Source organism: Lineus longissimus, chromosome 5 (assembly GCF_910592395.1).
Source record: "Lineus longissimus chromosome 5, tnLinLong1.2, whole genome shotgun sequence".
NCBI lineage: Eukaryota > Metazoa > Nemertea > Pilidiophora > Heteronemertea > Lineidae > Lineus > Lineus longissimus.
In genome coordinates, this window is record NC_088312.1 from 12,058,869 (window position 1) to 12,078,705 (window position 19,837).

A 19,837-nucleotide genomic window follows, 5' to 3' on the forward strand; every position below is an offset into this window, starting at 1 on the left:
ACTGTTTGAAGGTCAAGAGAACACGTTATACCACTAAAATTTCCAATGCAGAGCTGCCAGCTGGATGAAATATGATTGAACTAATCAACCATGGTATGTAAATATTACAGGAGGCAACGGAAGATATCCCTAGTTCAGTATGTTGTATCGGTAGCTTTACAGAAAAAACGTGTCAGAGAGGATGAGACTTCTCCATGGACAACTGTGGTATGTCCAGGCTGGGTTGTACAGCACAAGGATACAAAATGCTGTCTGTAATTGAGAGGTATCCTGATTAACAGAGGTCAAAATAAATAGAAATAACCAGTTTGGGACTAACACCACTGTCTTTTTTTTAATAAGGTAGAGATTACAGGAGTCAACAAAATTAATTTTATTGAGAGAAATTGACCTGTCCTGCAGGTGATTGGAATTTACAATACAAAGGGTCGTTTTTCATGACATTGTGCTCTACTGCGTATCCCTAGTGAGTCGATCGGGAACCAATTTATCCTTGGCGCAGACAGGTTCGAATTGGCTATATCTTGAATAGATTGAATTGCGATGAAAATCTAATGCGATAAAGGAGCAATATCGAAGAGACAAATTAATCAAACCAATTGTCCACAGACTCGGACCCTGCAATGGCGTGATGCATGCGTGCATATAAAAGTATATCAATTGGTCCCATAGAGATGATGAGGCAATGTCAATATGCCTCGTTCCTTAGTCAGCAATATGCCCCTTTTTATACGGAGAAGAAGGAGAACCCAGATAGGCCTTCACATGTCGGCTTCCAAATGGCTCGAACCAACTGTACTATCACTACTATAACTTTAAAATGCGTGCTCCTCCTACATGTAGCAATGTCTCGGCCAAAAAGGCACTTAGTCGACAGGCAAGCTAGAAGTTCAGCACCGTGAGCAGCTCCTTGGTAAGGCCATGTCAGGTTCCGCGCACCTCTTCAGATACATCAAGTATTGAAAGCTGTGGTGAGCACATAAAAAGACCATGGTCACCTTAATTTGAAAATCCCTTCATAATCAAGGGCTAGCTCTGACTAAAATAGCACCCATAAACAATAGACCACCAATTTGACCCCAGCTCCTAACTGCGGGAAAACCCAAGTCCAGCAACCAAAAGTACCAAAAATACATTTTTGTTTACATTTGAACTGCACACATGCGTTTGTTTACAATTTCATTTCCCGCGAAATCTCGAAAATCAGGTGACCTGCGATCGTGGATTGAAAATAACATCAACCTGGGTTCAGCAGGTCAGCAGGTATACCGGCTGTTCCAATCATCCCCCTACAGCCAGCTGTTTAAAAGGTAATGTTATTCAGCGCACAGGGAGTGCAGGTAATTGATTAAGCCCCTCCATAACTTAACAGCAATGGCTTGGCTTCTGTGAGTGGTAAGGAGAATTGACAGTGTCCGATTAAAAATCCCTCATTACTGCTCCGCTGAAGTAAATTTTTGAATAAAACCAAGACGTTGCATCAGGGTAAGGTGTCACCACCATTCATGCAAAATTTCAAGGCGATCAAACGCCTCTAAGTGTGACTTTATTCGTCCCCCTTCTAATATTCTAATATATCCCCCTTGTTCTGGCATCCCCATCAGGATCCATTTTTGACGGCCCGAATGACAAACACGCATGACTGTATGTAAGTGTATGAAGTGCAGACACAATGTACACCGCATCGTATAGACGGCGTGACGATATTTAGAACTTAGATAGAGTATTGGCTCTTGGCTCTTTGCTCTTGGCTATTGTAACATATGAATATGTATTAGGTTCACTGGTAGCAGCTATGAAATAGTACGAAGTGAACTAGATGGCTCCCGTATATGAATTGACTTTATTGACTAAGATGATATGTGAGCATGCGCATTACATCAAATACATATATATGGATTATGTATGAACAAGATACTATGACATCTCCCTTTCTCAGCCTCAACTAACAGCGTTGCGTTAGTATCAAAATAAATCAATTAATGAAGTTCAGTTAACTATGATAAGATCAAACAGGGGTTAAACACTAAACACGAACTAGCACATCAGAATGCTAAGATGTAAATAAGTAAAGTTACCAATTAATGGTTACAAGTTATACGTAATCACTCATTATAAATTCTACTACCTATGCTATCTAATAAGTCTCAGCTAATCAGAATCCTGAGATGAGTTGCCCTGAATGAGTATAGTAATAAATGCACGAATATGAATTAGTGCAGGTAACCAGCTGATCAATGTTGTGTCTGGCGCTCCTGTGACCCGTTCATGATGCAAAATTAGATGAGTAATGGTTTACATTGGTATACATTGCTATGCTGCTATTGAGTAAAATCCTGGATATGTAGCCAGGTCAGTTTTGAGATTGTCCTTATATGTTTTGAGACTGTCCTTATAGGTTTTGAGACGGTCCCTTTAATTTTTTTACCGGACCAGGAGGTGCTGCCACCTTTACCCAAGTTTTGGGCCTGTTCCATGCTGCCATCTATTGATCTTTTGGGAACCATTATTGACAATGTGATTGGGTTGGTGTACATTCTCCTAAAAAAATAGTCCCTTTGTTAAAGTACATTTACGGTTATCTCTTTGAATAGTATGTTAAATGTAGTTACAAACAGTTTTATAAAGTTACTTCTATATTTAGGAAGCGTCTTGAGTATTGGGTTTAATTATAGTGGTCACTTTTGATTCATCTCTACATTTTTGAGGGCGTAGTAACCTGAATCTGGAAGGGTGAGGGGCTGAAGAATCTGATTTCTTGAGGTCTCGTTAGGGAGTTTTTCCCAAATGTACGCGATGATGACGTACCCCATTAACAGGATGTAACATCTATTTTAAAATGTGTTTACAAAGTGAATGCATGAGGACAACCCATTTGTGTGACGTATATCACTGGAAACGCTTGATTCCCCTGGTTCTGCAGGATGTTAAATCGGACATTTTATTTCTTTAAATAAATCATAAGCGTCACATTTGCTCCTAGCTCTGTTCACCATCCCAAATGGCAATATTGCCATGAGGAAACCAGCCCTGTAAAAATTATCTCCTAACAATCCCCCACCAACTAATGGAAAATGCCTTAAGCCCGTTACACACGAGGGACTTCTCACCAACTTAGTTGGAATTTTAATTCATTACAGGAATCCAGACCAGGTAACTGATACTTTTCCCGATTGGTTGGAGTTGCTGGCTGCACTAACCGACTTGTTCTATTTCTCGACGACATCTTTTGTTTATATAAGTTTTTTTTCGTTTATATAAGGAGTGTGGGGGGAGAAATTTCCCCGTGTGATTCAGTCAACAACATATTTGGGCCATATTTTGACTCTTTATCTTTATAGGCACCATAGGCGCCAAGGCTGTACCTTCTATAATCCACGATTTTGCCCAAAACCTCCTATTATCCCATTGATTTCTCCTTTTCCTCTTTTCACTGATACTTTTTACAATAATAATAGATAAAATCTTCTTTTTCTTTCTCTCATTGTACACAACAAAATCATTGGCAGCCATGTTTCTAAGGTTTTGGCCTAAATATAGTGCAGGACCTAAATATTGCTGGGATTATGTCTTTTGTGTGAGTGGGTGAACGACTCTCAACTTACAGTCACCTGTGCACCTGTTCTTAATTTTAAAACCAACTAAGTTGGTGAGAAATCCCTCGTGTGTAGCGGGCTTTAGATGCGGGGGGGGGGGGGGGGGGGGGGGGGGGGGATGGATATTTGATGAGGGGAGAGTTTCTGAGGAATAGTTTATTGACTTTAGCTCTCAGCTTATCTGAGCCAGGTAACCTCCTGCTGAGTTGCCGGACCAAAGGCTGAGGTCAACATATGTTGTTACATAAACCGATCTTGCTATCACATCCTGGTTGCCTTGTAGTCTAATTTTGCCTCATCACAGTAAGGGCCAGGTTCATCATCATGAGATCATGACTGAGTGTTATCACTGGTTACGCTGGCCATTAGGTAGATAAGGTAAATATGCCGATCATGACTGTGTGTAGTATCAGCGGGTTGCTTGAAGTTGGAGGGCGACTAAATATTTTACAGGGCTGGTTTTTTCATGGCAAATTGGGCCAGACAATCACGAAAAACCCCAAATATTATACATTTCTTCCTGAATAATTATTACAGTGACCATACTCCCATGAAAGACAGTTGGTTACGCTACACAAAAATTTTTAAAAAACGAGGGTCAACCATTGAACTTATGAGATATGTTGAATTTTGCACAAATCAGCGAAAAACGCACCAACTGGCACTGGACAGCATTTCAACACAGGGCCGAAGCACATCCCAAGTTCAGTGTACACATACGTCGGCAACAACAGTAAATGCGTAGTTTCTTGTTAACTGCCTATTGAGTAGCGCTTTAGGTTTAAGAAACTTCAAAAAACATGTCTTTGCTAAAACAACTGCTGAATCAACACTGACATACTGTGAGGACCGAGAAATCAATGATTTTAGGAACTACGGTTAGCCGGGTTGGCCGCGCATGACTACAAAAAAACCCTCCCTAATGAGATCTGAGAAGTACGGCAGCAGATTAGTGCCATAAAAAATAAAATATTATCTCGTTATTACGAGATCATTTCTCGTTATTACGCGATCTTTTCTCGTTATTACGCGATCTTTTCTCGTTATTACGCGATCTTTTCTCGTTATTACGAGATGTTATCTCGTTATTACGCGATGTTTTTCGTTATTTTCACCATTGTTCAGTCCAAGATTGAAATAGAACCATACAAGAAGTTCCCTCATATTAGGCATGTTAGGACACGACGATGGTATATGGGTCTATAAAGTACGGACCTTTCCCGCGCTTGATTTTGACCTTTAATCCTCGATGTTGCGTGCACTTTCGCATCTCGTAATAACGAGAAAAGATCTCGTAATAACGAGATAACATCTCGTAATAACGAGAAAAGATCGCGTAATAACGAGAAAAGATCTCGTAATAACGAGATAACATCGCGTAATAACGAGAAACGATCTCATAGTAACGAGAAAAGATCTCGTAATAACGAGAAAAGATCTCGTAATAACGAGAAAAGATCTCGTAATAACGAGATAATATTTTATTTTTTATGGCACTAATCTGCTGCCGTAGAGAAGGACATGGTTTAAAGCAAGAATCGAGATAAAAAATGGTGTGACAAACTGCACATTTAAGAGAGTGATCTTTATAGACACTTCATGTCCTATTAAGTTAGGCTAAATGCCAAGTTTTGAGTGTGATATCGAGTCTTAACCGAGGCGGCGAATCGCCCGAGTGCCCCGAGCTGACCTTGAAACGACCTTGAGTCGCTGTTTAGATCTTTATGAAGGATTCGCCATGATTTTGTGCATCCATCTGCACTGAAAACTGTCCAAGGTTGTGCAGTGAGACTGTTGATGGCACGTAGGCCCTAGAAGTGTGTGAATATAGTGCCAGTCCGTGGTTTGAGCAAGGTCAAGGACAATACAATGTTGTGTATTGATTAGTCGGAACTGTTGCCGATACTGACGTGCTGTTGGTGGGAGCGTTGATTGAGGGTGTCTCTGCCGTGCTGTAGCCGTCTTCACTGACACCGTTCGGCCGTTTAGAAGAGCGGAGGGTTTCCGTGAGAGGACTGCCTAGCTGCAAGATACGTCAGTTGTTTTCCCAGTGTAGTTGGAGATGAGAGGCGTTGAGATTTGACACTGATGTGATGATACGTTAGTCGTTAGTTTGTTTTCCCAGTGTAGTCGGGAATGAGAGGCGTTGAGATCGACTAGTGCTTGAACACTGTTTTGTTAGATCGTCCCTGGAACTGTTCATATTGATAGGACTCGCGTTACGTTATGACTGTGACCTTGTGAACATTGTACTGTCAATAATTGTATTTAATTGCTTTGTCTGTTTATACCAGATCCCTTGTGTCCGGTGTTATAATTGTATTACAAACTCGTTGTTGAAGCTTCGCGCTATATTTATGGCGCCCCCTGCCCTTATTTGGATTGAACTCGATTTGAGTTACCACTTGTGGCACCGGGATTTGTATGGATAGTCCATGTTGTCTATTGGTTAACATGTTGTAATACGGTAGGCTTAGGTGTGTTAGGTTGACCAATGTTGGGATACTGGTAGGAGAGGTTTATGATAGTTGATCTCCTCATTTGGGAGCAGGTTTAACGGTTTCAGTAGTGGGAGACCCCACAATTTGAATCATCATTACCATATTATCTGGGCATTTGGGCGGTCTAGATGAATCGATGGTGGCTATCTAAAGTTAGTTTGTCGTGTTAACCCAGGTTATTGTGACCTTTTGGTTAACCCCATCATTTCCGTGTTTCTGACACCTGGCTGTTTTGTCTCACCTACGTGAGGTCTGTTTATAGTTACATGTATGTCCCATTTCCTGTTGCGACTGTGAGCATCGAGATTGGTCTAGTGCCGAGGTTTTTGTTACAATATATGATATTTTGTTATACTAGCGTGGCAGTTGTTATTTGAATTCCCTTCAGTCCAGAAGATTAGAACCCCCCCTCCTACGGTGGAATTAGGTCAAGTGTGGGGGGGGGGTGGCAACACAAGTTTCACGGTGTTGAGAAAGGAGGTGTTACAGATACAAATGGTTATGTATTAGTTCTGTTAGTGTGAATGATTATACTAGATTCCTTGACCTCAATAATATCAATCTTATGAGTAAAATTGTCAAGCACTCTATTTAAAAACTGCACAAAGTCATTGTACTTTGGGTTTGGTCTAGAGATCCGACCAGACCTGGAAGTCACTACAGTCAGTCTTTTAACTGCGGTTTGAGTCATGTTATCGTTATCCTTCGATTGTTCAGCGAGTTGTTCAGGAGAGTCCTCTAGGTTGTGATTAGGCATGGTCGCCTCTCTTTCACTATCCTAAGGAACTTTCATCAGCTGCAATCGGTTCCTCCTCAATGTTGTTCCATTTGGTGTACGAACATTGTACGAACGTGGATATTGAGTTGTGAAGACTACTTCTCCGGGTAACCAGTCCTTCCCTTGATGGTTTTGAATATGGATATAATCCCCAGGTGTTAGCGTGGTGAATTCGGATTTGTTGGTGTGCACGTCATGATCGCGTTTTGCCGTGTCCTTGCGTTCAGTGAGTTTCTTGCGAGTTTCATGAGCGTTCAGGATGTTGGGAGTTAAAGCTCCTGCAGTGATGGGCAGCTGTGTCCTGAGTTTTCTCCTGAACAGCAATTGAGCTGGTGATGCCAAACCATCACGTGGCGAGTCGCGGTATGCAAGAAGAGCCATGTAGGGGTCTTTACCGTTTGCCTTCGCTTTCTTCAGCAAGTTTTTTACTGTTTGAACAGTACGTTCGGCTAATCCGTTTGACCTTGGATACCTCGGACTGGATGTTTTGTGCGTGAAGTTCCACTTGTCAGAGAATTCTTTAAATTGTCTGTTGCTCTACTGCGGGCCATTGTCAGATAGGAGTGTTTCTGGAATGCCATGTCTCGCAAATATTTTCTTGATGTGTGCTGTGGACCATGCTGTCCACATGTGAGTGAGGCCATACTTACTATCTGAAAACGAAAACTATCCGACGATAGATCAAAGAAAAACGACCACATAATATCATGCAGCTTATTAATACGCACTCCTCAAATTCTAAACGTGATGTCATACGATACAAATGATGATGTTGAAGTGATTGTGAAACCAAGTTTCTGAGTTTGTGTATGTGATATGATGATGTGATGTGGTTCAATCTGCAATTGAAACAAAAGATCCAAGATACATGTTATGATAATAATAATACCTAAAATTACTGAATTAATCGAAAAAACCGAGAAATGGGGAATCGTTACAGTACTTACAAAGCTGGGTTTACTACGCGAATTTAAGATAGAAAACTGGACCTTCCGTCCAGGCAAACAAAAGTCTTGCCGCTTTGATGAACCTAGCCTCACTCACTCACTGATTACTCATTACAAATTTCTAACTAAAGTTCATAAATTTTTCTTGTTTCTAAGGAATGTTTCTTGCCGGGAGAAGCACTATCTGTCCAGCAACCTACCTAAAACCATATGCTAACCTTGGTGACAAGTGAACTCTTAACCTACGCAGCAACTAGGATGGCCATCGAGTCAGAATTCTAAGTAAAGGCCAAAAGGTTAAACAGAAATGCAATAAAATATATGTAGCTTCCGACAGATAGAAAGTCTAGTTATTAACAAGGATACGATTTGAATTGGTCTGTAACATGTGCGATTACTGTGTTTTCAGAAGTGTTTTCAAGCATTTCCACCTCAAAATATCCTGAGAATGCATCAGCGACAAGCAAGTAATCTTTGCAATGAAAGAAGAATAGATCAGATGAAACATTTTGCCATGGACGTGTTGGCGTTTCATGTGGCATCAGCGGCTCCTTGCGGTTTTTTTTTCGCGTATTGCTGACATACAGCACATTTTGCTACTTTGTCCTCGATTTGTGCGATCATTCCAGGCCAGAAGAGAACTTCTTTAGCCCTGCGGCTACATAGTTCACGCCCTAGATGGCTGTCATGGACCAGTTCAGTCATTTCACTTTGCATAGATTTAGGCACTGTTATACGCGAACCTTTCAGTACAATGTCATCTAGAATGTGAAATTCCTCTCTGTCATACCAATACAGACGTAGATTGGGATCCAGATCACGACGATACTTGGGCCAGCCATTTTTGGCTCACCGTATGGGAGTCTATACAACATCGCAGTGGCCGTCGTCCGTCGTCGTATCCTATTTCTATAAAACAGTGGCACGTTTCTTAACTGCTAGGGCTATGGACTCAAAACTTTGTATGCATGACCCCCAGGTCAGATGACCTTTGACACTGAATTCCGGTCCGGTCTGATTCTTGACTTGGCCACTAGGGGGCCAAAACTGAAAATATAAATAGTGTGATATCTCACTTATTAGTGATTTGTCTTTGATGAAATTTCTATGGTAGGTTCTCCTAGCAAGGATATATCACATATACGTGTTTTTGATTTGACGTACTTTTCAAGGTCACAGAGGTCAAAATGGTGTAAATTTGCCGTTTGAGTGAAACTGTGGCACGTTTCTTAACCAAAAAAACTATGAACTTGAAATTTGGTACACATGACTCCCTTCATCATTTAACCTCTGACAACGAATTTCGGTCTGATCTAATTCTCGACTTGGCCACCAGGGGGCCAAAACTAAAAAAGGTAAAAAGTGCAATATCTCGCTTAATAGTGACTTGTTTTCAATTTTATTTCTATGGTAGGTACTCAGAGCAAGGATACATCACATATCGTACGGGTTTTTGATTTGACCTTATTTTCAAGGTCACAGAGGTCAAATGGTGTGAATTGGCCGTTTGTGTGTAACTAGGGCACGTTTCTTAACCACTAAAGCTATGAACTTTTAACTTGGTACACATTACTCCTAGGTCAGATGACCTGTGACACTGACTTTCGGTCCGGTCTGATTCTTAACTTGGCCACCAGGGGGCCAAAACCAAAAATTTGAATAGTGCCATATCTCGCTTATTACCGATTAGTTTTTGGTAAAAGTTTTATGGTAGATACTCTTAGCAAAGATACATCACATATGATAAGGGTTTTTGATTTGACGTACTTGTCAAGGTCACAGAGGTCAAATGGCATAAATTGGACATTTGAGCGTAACTGTGGCACGTTTGTTTACCCCTAAGGCTATGAACTGGAGACTTTGTACAAAGGACTCCCTAGGTCAGCTGACCACTGACCCTGATATTCAGTCCGGTCTGATTCTCGACTTGGCCACTAGTGGGTCAAAGGTGAAAACCTAGAAAGTGTGATATTGGGTCGTCACTAACGCAGTGCAGACCTTATTGTCAGTTTTTCCGTGGATATGTCTGTGGCAGCATATGCCTAGCAACCATGCTTAGCAACGGCCATTTTTACTTAGAAAAAACATTTTTAATCATTTTTTTGAAATTCGCTTCCTACGAATTGTCCGGAATACATCAAGCCTCTTTGTCCCCAATTTTCAGCAAAATTGGAGTAAAAGTGTAGGCGGTGAATCGATTTGTTTCAGCTCAACGGCTTCGGCCGATCGGGAATGCTATGCAAAACACCATTCCGTATACATGCCCCAATAAAATCGCTTATTGCACCCAACAAAACCACAGACAATCAAATATCTCACGCGTATCACGTAACTAAGACTCTTATTAGATACATACTTCTGTATCTCTCCGTGTCGTTGTGTTATTATTTCATAATCACCGATGGAAGTTGGGAATTTTCGCTAAATGTCAGCATGCGATCGCCATTTCCTGACGTGTTTACAACTCGTCAGAGGCGGAGCGTAACTCAAAAATGAGCATCCGGAGTATGTATATTCAAGCTGATGGCGCCGCCTTATTCTTTCTACAATTGATGTTAATGATTGTAAATCAGCAGGTGTGACCTATACATGTTCCAGACTCCATGTCACGTGGTTAGCCCGTCTGCTGTGTCCAATTTGCACGCCAAAGAAATCACAACAAATTCAAATCTCAGGCTGCTTGTTGATTGGCTGCAGACTGAGTGAACAGGCAATATTTAAATCGCCTCCCGCGAAGTGTGTAGCCCTCCGTAAAATAGTGCAGACAAACATTATCAAAAAAGGGTATTAATTGACCGAATATGACGGATCTTTTTAATGGAATCTCAATTTCTAAACATTTTGAAACTTTCTATCGAGAGAAAATGCGATATTTTTGCTGGATAAAGTATTACAATTTTCTTGTTATAGTGATTAAACATTTGGGCAGACTCTGTCTTTAAAAAATCCCAGGTGTGCTGGTAAAAGCTCACCTTGAGAATCCTAGGCGTGCTTTTTTTCACCAGGTTTTCTGAGATGATTCTCTCAGGTGTCACGTCCGCTACGTCTGAACTACTTCCAGTTGAGTTGCATTAGTCTATCATTCAAAATGCATGATGTATTGCTAATCCAGTCCTGTCTTAGCTTACATTGTACATGTTGTAGATGTAACCCACCATTCCTTTCTTTTAGCATGCACTTTGTAGATACACCTTCACTCCTTTCCTATCTTAACCATCTCAACATTTGATTTTTTTCATCAACTAAACATTTGATGTTGTCCATTTTATTTTATTTAGCTTGGTGTTGGTGTTCTGTTCTGTACATGCTTTAGATAGGAATGCCAGTCCCAAGTCTGGAACAGCATTCTCCAACTTCACCACAATACTTGTCTGTTTAATGATCAATGATGATAAATCACTGGAGAATCCTGGAAGAGGGAGGGCATCTAGAATAAATTAATCACAAATTTTGAAACCTAACTGAAAAATAATTCTAAAGTTGGGATGCAAGATGTTTGTGATTAATTAATTCTTATTCAGAACATCAATGGAAGTCCGTCTTCCATTGATGTTCCATTGATGTTGGTGGTCCCAGGGACCAGACCACCATCTTGACCATCCATTCCAACAATGAATCCATCATGTTATTGTTTCAGGACAGGAGACATTTTGACACCTGCTCCTGATCCTCTTGGTAAAGCAGAATGAAGGAAAGATTAAGATTTGTATACTTGAAATCATTTATTGAAGACAACATCACAATCATGAAATTGTATTGTATTTGTAATCATCACAATAAAATGACTGTTACATTTGAATTAAATGATTGACATGAATGTATGTATGACTTCACTTGTCAATTTGTTCATGAACTGTGTGTGGACTGGAACCCCAAGACAATGAGATCAAGATTAAATTGAACAGGAACCGGAACTAATAACAGTAAACAACACAACTGAAATTGCACTTAAGTTTTGTCTAATTCACCTCTTTGTTGTGAAAATCAAATAACTAGATACAATCATGAGACTCTCTCTCTCCATCATCCATCTCAACAGAACCAGCATTAAATGCTATTTGCTTACCCTACTTGAACAGCTGATTTAGACTTACATGTATACAAAAGTCAATGGATGAATAATTGCACTGATTGTGTATGACTATTGATTTGCTAAATGAAATACTCCTAATAGAAACATTTGTACATACATGTACATGTAGACAGTCTCTGGTTGGTAGCTCAAGCAGATTTAATAAGGGATGAGTTGGTTGGAATGGACTAGTCTAATGGACCATTAGTCCAGCTGATCCATGGCCATGGCACCTTGGTCAATAATGCCATGATCATGATCTGCAGCATCCAGTAGAACTGGCTCCTCTCCATCCAACTCGTAATTATCAAGGATAAGTTCAGCTTCTTCCTCATCAAACTCAGGATCCTCATCGACATCATCTTCTTCTATTTCACTATTCTCATCCTCATCATCAGACTGATCATCACTCATATTATCACTCTGATAATCAACCTCATCATCAGAGTCGTCTGGCGCATGTGCCCGTTTGCGCCTTTGCCTATCAATCACACCAATCATATTGAATGGGGTTGAGTCCATTTGAAGCTTTCGTCTTTTAGCCATGTGTTTCTCAAGGGCAGACTCTATTATCTCGTCCCTCTCAGTGGCATTCCAAGATATATGATTTGTCTGAATCATTAGCAAATCTTCCATTGTACCTGCACCTAAATTCGTTCTTCGATCAGACAACATAGCTGTGAGAAACATTTCTCCACAATGCTGTTGCTTGGTCCGATTGCATAAACAATCTCGACCAAGAGACAGATATTTCTGAAGTCCTTTTTAGCTCACCTCTTAGCAGAGGTGAGCTTATCCCATACCGTGTCGTCCGTCGTCGTCGTCGTCGTCGTCGTCGTCCGTCGTCCGTTAGTAGGGCACGTTTCGTAACTGTTAGAGCTATTGAGTTGAAACTTGGTACACATGTACCCTTATGTAATGACACCTTGGAGACCAAGTTTCAGTCTGATTCGTTTCATGGTTTGGCCACCAGGGGGCCAAACGTTAAAAGTGAAAATATGCAATATCTCCCTTAATAGTAGTCGGGAAATTTTGAAAAAAATATGGTAGGTACTTCTAGCTAAGGTGCATCATATATCCTCCGGGTTTTTGATTTGACCTCCTTTTCAAGGTCACAGAGGTCAAATGGTGTAAATTGGCCGTTAGGATGTAACGATGGCACGTTTCTAAACTGCAATGACTATTGATACCAAATTTGGTACAAATTTACCCCTTAGTCAGGTGATCTCAGGGACCGAAGTTTGGTCCAATATGATTCACCACTTGACCACCAGGGGGCAAAATCCAAAAACCTTAAAAATGTGATTATTCCTTAACTTCTTGCCCGATTGCCACCAATTTGATCATGGGTACATCTAACCACCATACAGTATATGTCACACAGGTTTTTAATTTGACCTTCTTGTCAAGGTCACAAAGGTCAAATGGCGTAAATTCGCCGTCAGGCCGTAACTATGGCACGTTTCTTAACTGCAATGACTATTGATCACAAATTAAGTACACATGTACCCCTTGGTCAGGTGATCTCAGGTACCGAAGTTTGGTGCAATCTGATCCTCAATAGTGCCCCAGTAGGCAGGATCTATAAATCTCATGCTCATGTACAGTACATTGTCTGATACATCTAATCTTTGTTCAAGACATTGGTGAACAGTCCCTAGGACCCTCTTCAAAATGCCAAGGTGATGTTCTCCTTCATTTACATTTGTCATGTTATCTAGAGACACAACAACAAATTCCCTGTTTCCAGGAAGTCGTCTCATATGTCCCGCCTTAGCCATTTTCCACTTTACCACCTTGGTGCCATTCTCATCCGAGACCTCAACTGAACTAGCTTTCAGGAAACTGTCAAGAGTTTCCTCACCTAACTCATCATTTGATTCTAAGGTACCTTGTAAAAGCTGGGGTAACTCAAACATGAAGAGGACTTGTCTCTCAAGACAGAGTGAAAGCTTGGTAATGTTGCTTAGAACCTGTTTAAAGAAGAGGCAGTTCAAGAGGAAGTGAAAGCTCTTCAACTTCTTTAGTATTCCCCGAAGTTTAGCTTTCATTGCTGTTGTGTACTTCGGGTCTGCTACACAGTGCTCAAAGCATTGCACAAGTACTCCCCAGTTGTGCACCAAATGTTCAATGCCCTTTAACTGGTGAGACACAAACCTAGTACCGTGAACTTTGGGGGTTACTAAAACATCTACCCCCAGTACACCACCCATGGAAGTCAACTTCCTCTTCAACTTTCCACTTCTCTTAAATAGGTAATACAAACCAATCAAAAGATCGTTTACCTCCTTATATTCTTTGGTTTTTAGCAATGAATCTTTCATAGAAAGCTCCAACTTTAACAAGCCATGCCCTACCATCATTCTGTAGCCTAACCATGAGGCCATTGTATGCCCCTGTGTTCACACTTGCGCCATCTGATGTGGCAGACACAAAACATTTCTGGTATTTCTCCTCAGAGAGGTTCAATTTCAACTTGAAAGTGTCGTCTATAGCAGTTTTGATATTTTCTGTGGTAGCATCACCATATTCATCTATGTTTGCCAGTGCTACACAATAGTGAAGTGGAATGCCCCCCCTTACAATTCTTATTAACACTAACTCCTTTTCTGCATTGGTTTTTTTGGCCTGACTACCATCTGAGAGCACACTGAAGGCATTACAAGATGCGATGATAAGGGCAAGTTTTTCACTGATTGACTCAGCAATCTCATCGATGATTTCCTTTGTCACCTTGCTAGAATCACATCCAGAAATCAACCTTACCCCATTTGCTTTCTGTACCTTAACAAGTGTCTTAAACTTAGATAAGGGTAAACCGTCTGTTGCAGTTATATAAGCAGTTCTTAGTAACTTCTTATATGCCTCTCGTGCATTGTCATGCAATGTATCATCGATCCTGGGTTGTTTACTCTGGGATGCAGTAGGTGGGGGTCCAGTCCCTGCTGTTGAGGAAGTATTATCCTGAGGCAAGTCAGGAGTCAAGTTCAACGCTTGCAATTCGCATCCAATCTTGTGCGCAAGGCCATTCAGGTGACGTTTCACAGTCCAACTGCTAACAGTTTTGGAACCAGTAACATACTTTTCAACTTCATTGGCTGCTTGGCCCTTTATGCGGTAGTCAGCAATGATGCCCCTGTGGTGTCTGGCGCATATGGAGCAGTACACCTGAAATAAAATGACATTTTAAGTGGACCTAGCCTACTTTAAATAAATGCAAATGTTGAAAAATCTCTTTGGCAGTAACTAGCCAGAGACCCGGCGAGCCACATTCATTCCTGAGTGAAAGAAAGCTAGCTCTGATTATCAAATCAAGGCGTTGATACAGCCATATTGCATGTATTGTCCATATATTTGCGCCACAAAATATTGTACCAGTGCACTTTCCCTTTAAATTCTCGTTCCACGTGGTTGTTATTTGCGTCGCCGTCCATGACCAAATTTGGCAAGCACTTGCTACGTCATCGCATATCAATCATTTCATGAATAATTAACGAAAATCAATTCAATCTCACCCCCATACACTCTATCAACTTCAAAATGTACATCACGGCATGCAGGAGGAAGACGCGGAAAACCCGGGAAACGAGACTAGATTTAGCGCCTGCGCACCGGGTTCGGCGAGCAGATGAGATTTCTATTCTACTACTACGCAGATCGTCTAAATTTATCATTCAGATTACGGTTTGTTATTGACCTACCTCTGCCACCATTCGTTTATTCCCTTCTACTTATATCTTGGAAACAATGACGCCTTCGGGCAGCCAATCCCAATTTAAGAACGTCTCTTCTTTGACGGATCTGCCCGGTTCCGCCATTGTTCTAAATCACGCTGCCGCAGTCAGAATGAAAAATTGTATTCCATTGGTCGTTTCCAGTGACGTGTGCACATTTGAACCAATGACAGACCAGGTACCTCAATGCATTGGGGGATGCTTACATCTGTTTACTGTACACATATCCACGTGCGAGCGTGTGGATGACGAAATAACAAGGCGCGCTTTTTCCTTATGTATTTCTATTGGCAGGTGCGCTATTGTTTGCGCGCCTCCGATTGATTTTAGGTGCGCTATGGTGTGCGCGCGCTATAGCGCGCCTTAAAAGGCAGTGTCTGTTTGGGGCCAGGGTAATCATTGGAGCATAGTAAAATGTGGAATGATTAGCCTGGCACGGCGAGGGTGTGCTGTGTCCAGGAAATGGCGGTAAATGGTTTTGTTCTCGGGCCGGGTTTCTCTAGCGGACTGATATCCGAGTTTGTCACAATAAGCAATGATATAGGTCTGTGTGTTCGCTAGAAAAAGATGCGTGTCAAAGTGTCGAAATATGTGATGAATCGAGATGATGATCCGACATATTCCTTCCCATGTTGTGGTATCTTAGAGTCCTAGCCAAGACGACGACCCATATTCGCCTAATGGCTTGTCTCGCTTATTAGTGATTCGTTTTGAATAACATATTTATGGTAGGTTCTCCTAGCAAGGATACATCACATATATTATGAGTTTTTGATTTGACGTGCTTTTCAAGGTCACAGAGGTCAAATGGCGTAAATTGGTCGTTCAAGTGTAACTATGGCACATTTCTTAACCACTAAAGCTATGAACTTGAAATTTGGTACACATGACTTCCTACGTCATGAAACCTCTGACACTGAATTTCGACCTGATCTGGTACTCAACTTGGCCACCAGGAGGCCAAAACTAAAATAGGTAAAAAGTGCAATATCTCGTTTAATAGTGACTTGTTTTTGATGATATTCTTATGGTACTTACTCCAAGCAACGATACATCACATGTCATACCGACTTTGGTTTGACCTATATACTATACGTGTACAATGTTTCTTAACCTGGATGAATTCCAAAGCACCAAATATCTATACGGTGAGCACAATGGACCCTGGCCGTTTCATTGATATAGTCCATCAGTTTGACCAACACAGCGTCATTTAGGGTGGCTGCCTGAAATTGCTTGCACTTTTCCGGAGAGATTGCCAGATTGTCACCGACAAGATGAACCTGCAGTTCAACCTCCTTTTCCATGTCACTGTTCGTTTGCCCCGGTAGGTTGGCACGAGAGAATGCATCTGACACATACATTTCTTTGCCTGGAACGTGTACTAGCTTGAAGCGGTATTTCTGAAGTCTCAGTAGGAATCTCTTTATTCTTGGTGGCGCTTTGTGTATTGGCTTGTTTACAATTACCTCGAGTGGTTTATGATCAGATTGAATTAAGAATTCAGGCTGTGCGTAGAGATATTGATGAAAACGTTCACACGCGTACGTTATTGCAAGTGTCTCTTTCTCTATCTGCGCATAGTTCTGTTCAGCTGTAGTTAAAGCCCGTGATGCGAATGCTATTGGATGCTCTGATTGTAAGATGGCTGCACCGAGCCCGTCCTTACTGGCATCGGCGGTGACCACAAGCGGTTTCGCTGGATCAAAGTAGGCCAAGGCGCTCTGTCAGTTTTGATTTCAGCTTCTCAACAGCGCTATCGTGTTCATATCCCAGTACCACTCGGGAGTCCTTTTGCAAAAATTTGCGTAATGGAGCAGTGATTGCGCTCATATCCGGTATGAAATTTGCAAAGAAAGTCACCATACCGAGGAATCGCATCAGAGCTGGCTTGTCATATGGATTGGGCATTGCTGTGATAGCCTCGACCTTGAGCGGGTCAGTCTTTATCCCATCACCAGTGAATATGACACCGACATACTTTACTTCTGTTATGCATATTTTACATTTGCTGCGATTCAGCCTGATACCATATGCGCGTAGTTTGTCAAGAACTTTGCGCAATCTACGATCGTGTTCCTCCTTTGTATCCGCGTACACCAGAATGTCATCTATAGAGTTTGTCACCACATTCAGACCATCAAGAACTTGCGCTAGAACTTTCCGAAACACCTCGCTTGCTGAGGCGACCCCAAACAGTAATCTCTTAAATCGATATCTGCCAAAGCATGTGTTGAATGTTACAAGTCTCGAACTTGCTTCATCTAGCTTAATTAGCCTGCCAACTTAGCGCTTATGCCATCCACTGTGGGTAGTGGATGGTGTTCACGTTTAATGGCTGCATTTAACTCCATAGGATCAAGACAAATCTTGAGAGAGGCATCTGATTTTTCAACCTGCACTAAATTGCCACAATATGCCACATTATCATACCTCATTAGTATGTGAGCCAATCACGTCACGTCATTCGCGTCACGTGGCCGTTGAATATAATCCCATATTCCACGGCCAATGGTCAATATTCAACGCTCCCGCGCGATGACGTCACCCTCCACCACCCCTCAAAACAACATGGCCGACACTTGCGGCGCGGTGGTGAGGATTGAAGCATCAAAATCACCATTTTATGTGGAATTTTGGAGACGACAACCATTAAGAATGCATTTCTTTGGAAGATACACGAACAAAGATAAGGTAAGTCTTAGTTAATCTGTTTTTTACGTTGTAACGGAGGGACATTCTGGCATCTTATCGGTCGTTTTTTTTTAGCGCTGGGTCACAGGGTGAGGTAGGCATACTGACTTAATGTTGACGTGGTTTGTTTTGGTTTGAGCAAAGCACGTGCTGCAAAAGTGCGTCTGCTGTCAATTTTATTTCCATGAAATTTTGGCGCCTCGTCAAGGATGCAACAATGATAGCAGGGCCTAATAATGGTTGAGGTATGATAAAGTCAATATTGGATTCCTAGCGCCTCGTGAAATAATGGTTTTAACCGTTGAATACTTTTCCATATTCAACGGCCAGGAATCCAGTATTCACTTAATATCGTTGGTTTCCAATTTTAACAGTGTCTGCTTGAGCCTAGGTTTGATTGCTTCAGGTGTGCGTCTGGGTGGATGTATCACCGGCCTAGCTTCCTCGTTCAGAACAATGCCATGCATTATTCCTTTAATTCATCCTACTCCGGTGAATAGATCTGCATACTCGTCAAGAACATTTGCAGAATAAGCAGGTTTTGGTTTCGTATATCCATACGTTAAAGATCCGTTGTAGTAATCCAAGGTCCATGCTTTGTTTTGCTCCCAGAATAGGTTCTGACCGTACGTTTGCTATGACGAATTCCACTGGGTAGGATGTTCCTTGTACCGAACATTCATCACGCATTTGCCCCGAATGGCTATGTGTGAACCATCGTATGCCGTCAGCTTCACTGCGGCCTCCAAGAGTAATGGGGGCTTCTTAATCTTACGAAAAATATGATACGGAATGACATTAGCTTGCGCGCCCGTGTCGATTTTGAAGCTGACCTTCAATTTAGAGTCATTGAGGGGCAGGATTATTTGCCATTGAGACGTTTCAGTAGCACCGGTGTTGGTTACCGCATTGATAAAAAACTCTTCAAATTCATCTGCTACGTCATACTCGTGCTCATCATCAACATCCAGCATGTGGATCGGCTGTCTAGTTTTCTCACGTTTGGACTTCATACAAAACTCCGCAAAGTGATTCATAACACCACATGCCCTGCAACGCTTGCCGTATGCTCTACATTGGCGTGGTGGGTGGGACCGACCACAGTTCCTGCACGGGGCACTGCATATTCCGGGCCTTCTGAACTGTATCATACGATATGCGTCTGTATGGCCTGGCACCGTTTTTGGCGCGAAGAGAATTGATGCCCACTTATGGCGTGTTCTTTGTCTCGCCAAGCTCTGCTATCTGCGCTTTAGAAAGTTCAGCAGCTTTACATGTCTCGAACGCATTTCTCCAAAGTCAGATTTGCCATTCGTAGGAGACGCTCCCTGAGACCATTGTCTCTCACACCAAACACAACTCTGTCCGTGATTAAAGAATCCGTGAGGTTGCCGTACTCACATGTTTTCGCTTTAGTGCGTAGCTCTGTCAAGAAAGCGTCAAAAAATTCTCCGTCCTGTTGAATTTTAGAGTTGAACTTGTGTCGTTCGACAGTCAGGTTTATCTTAGGTGTGA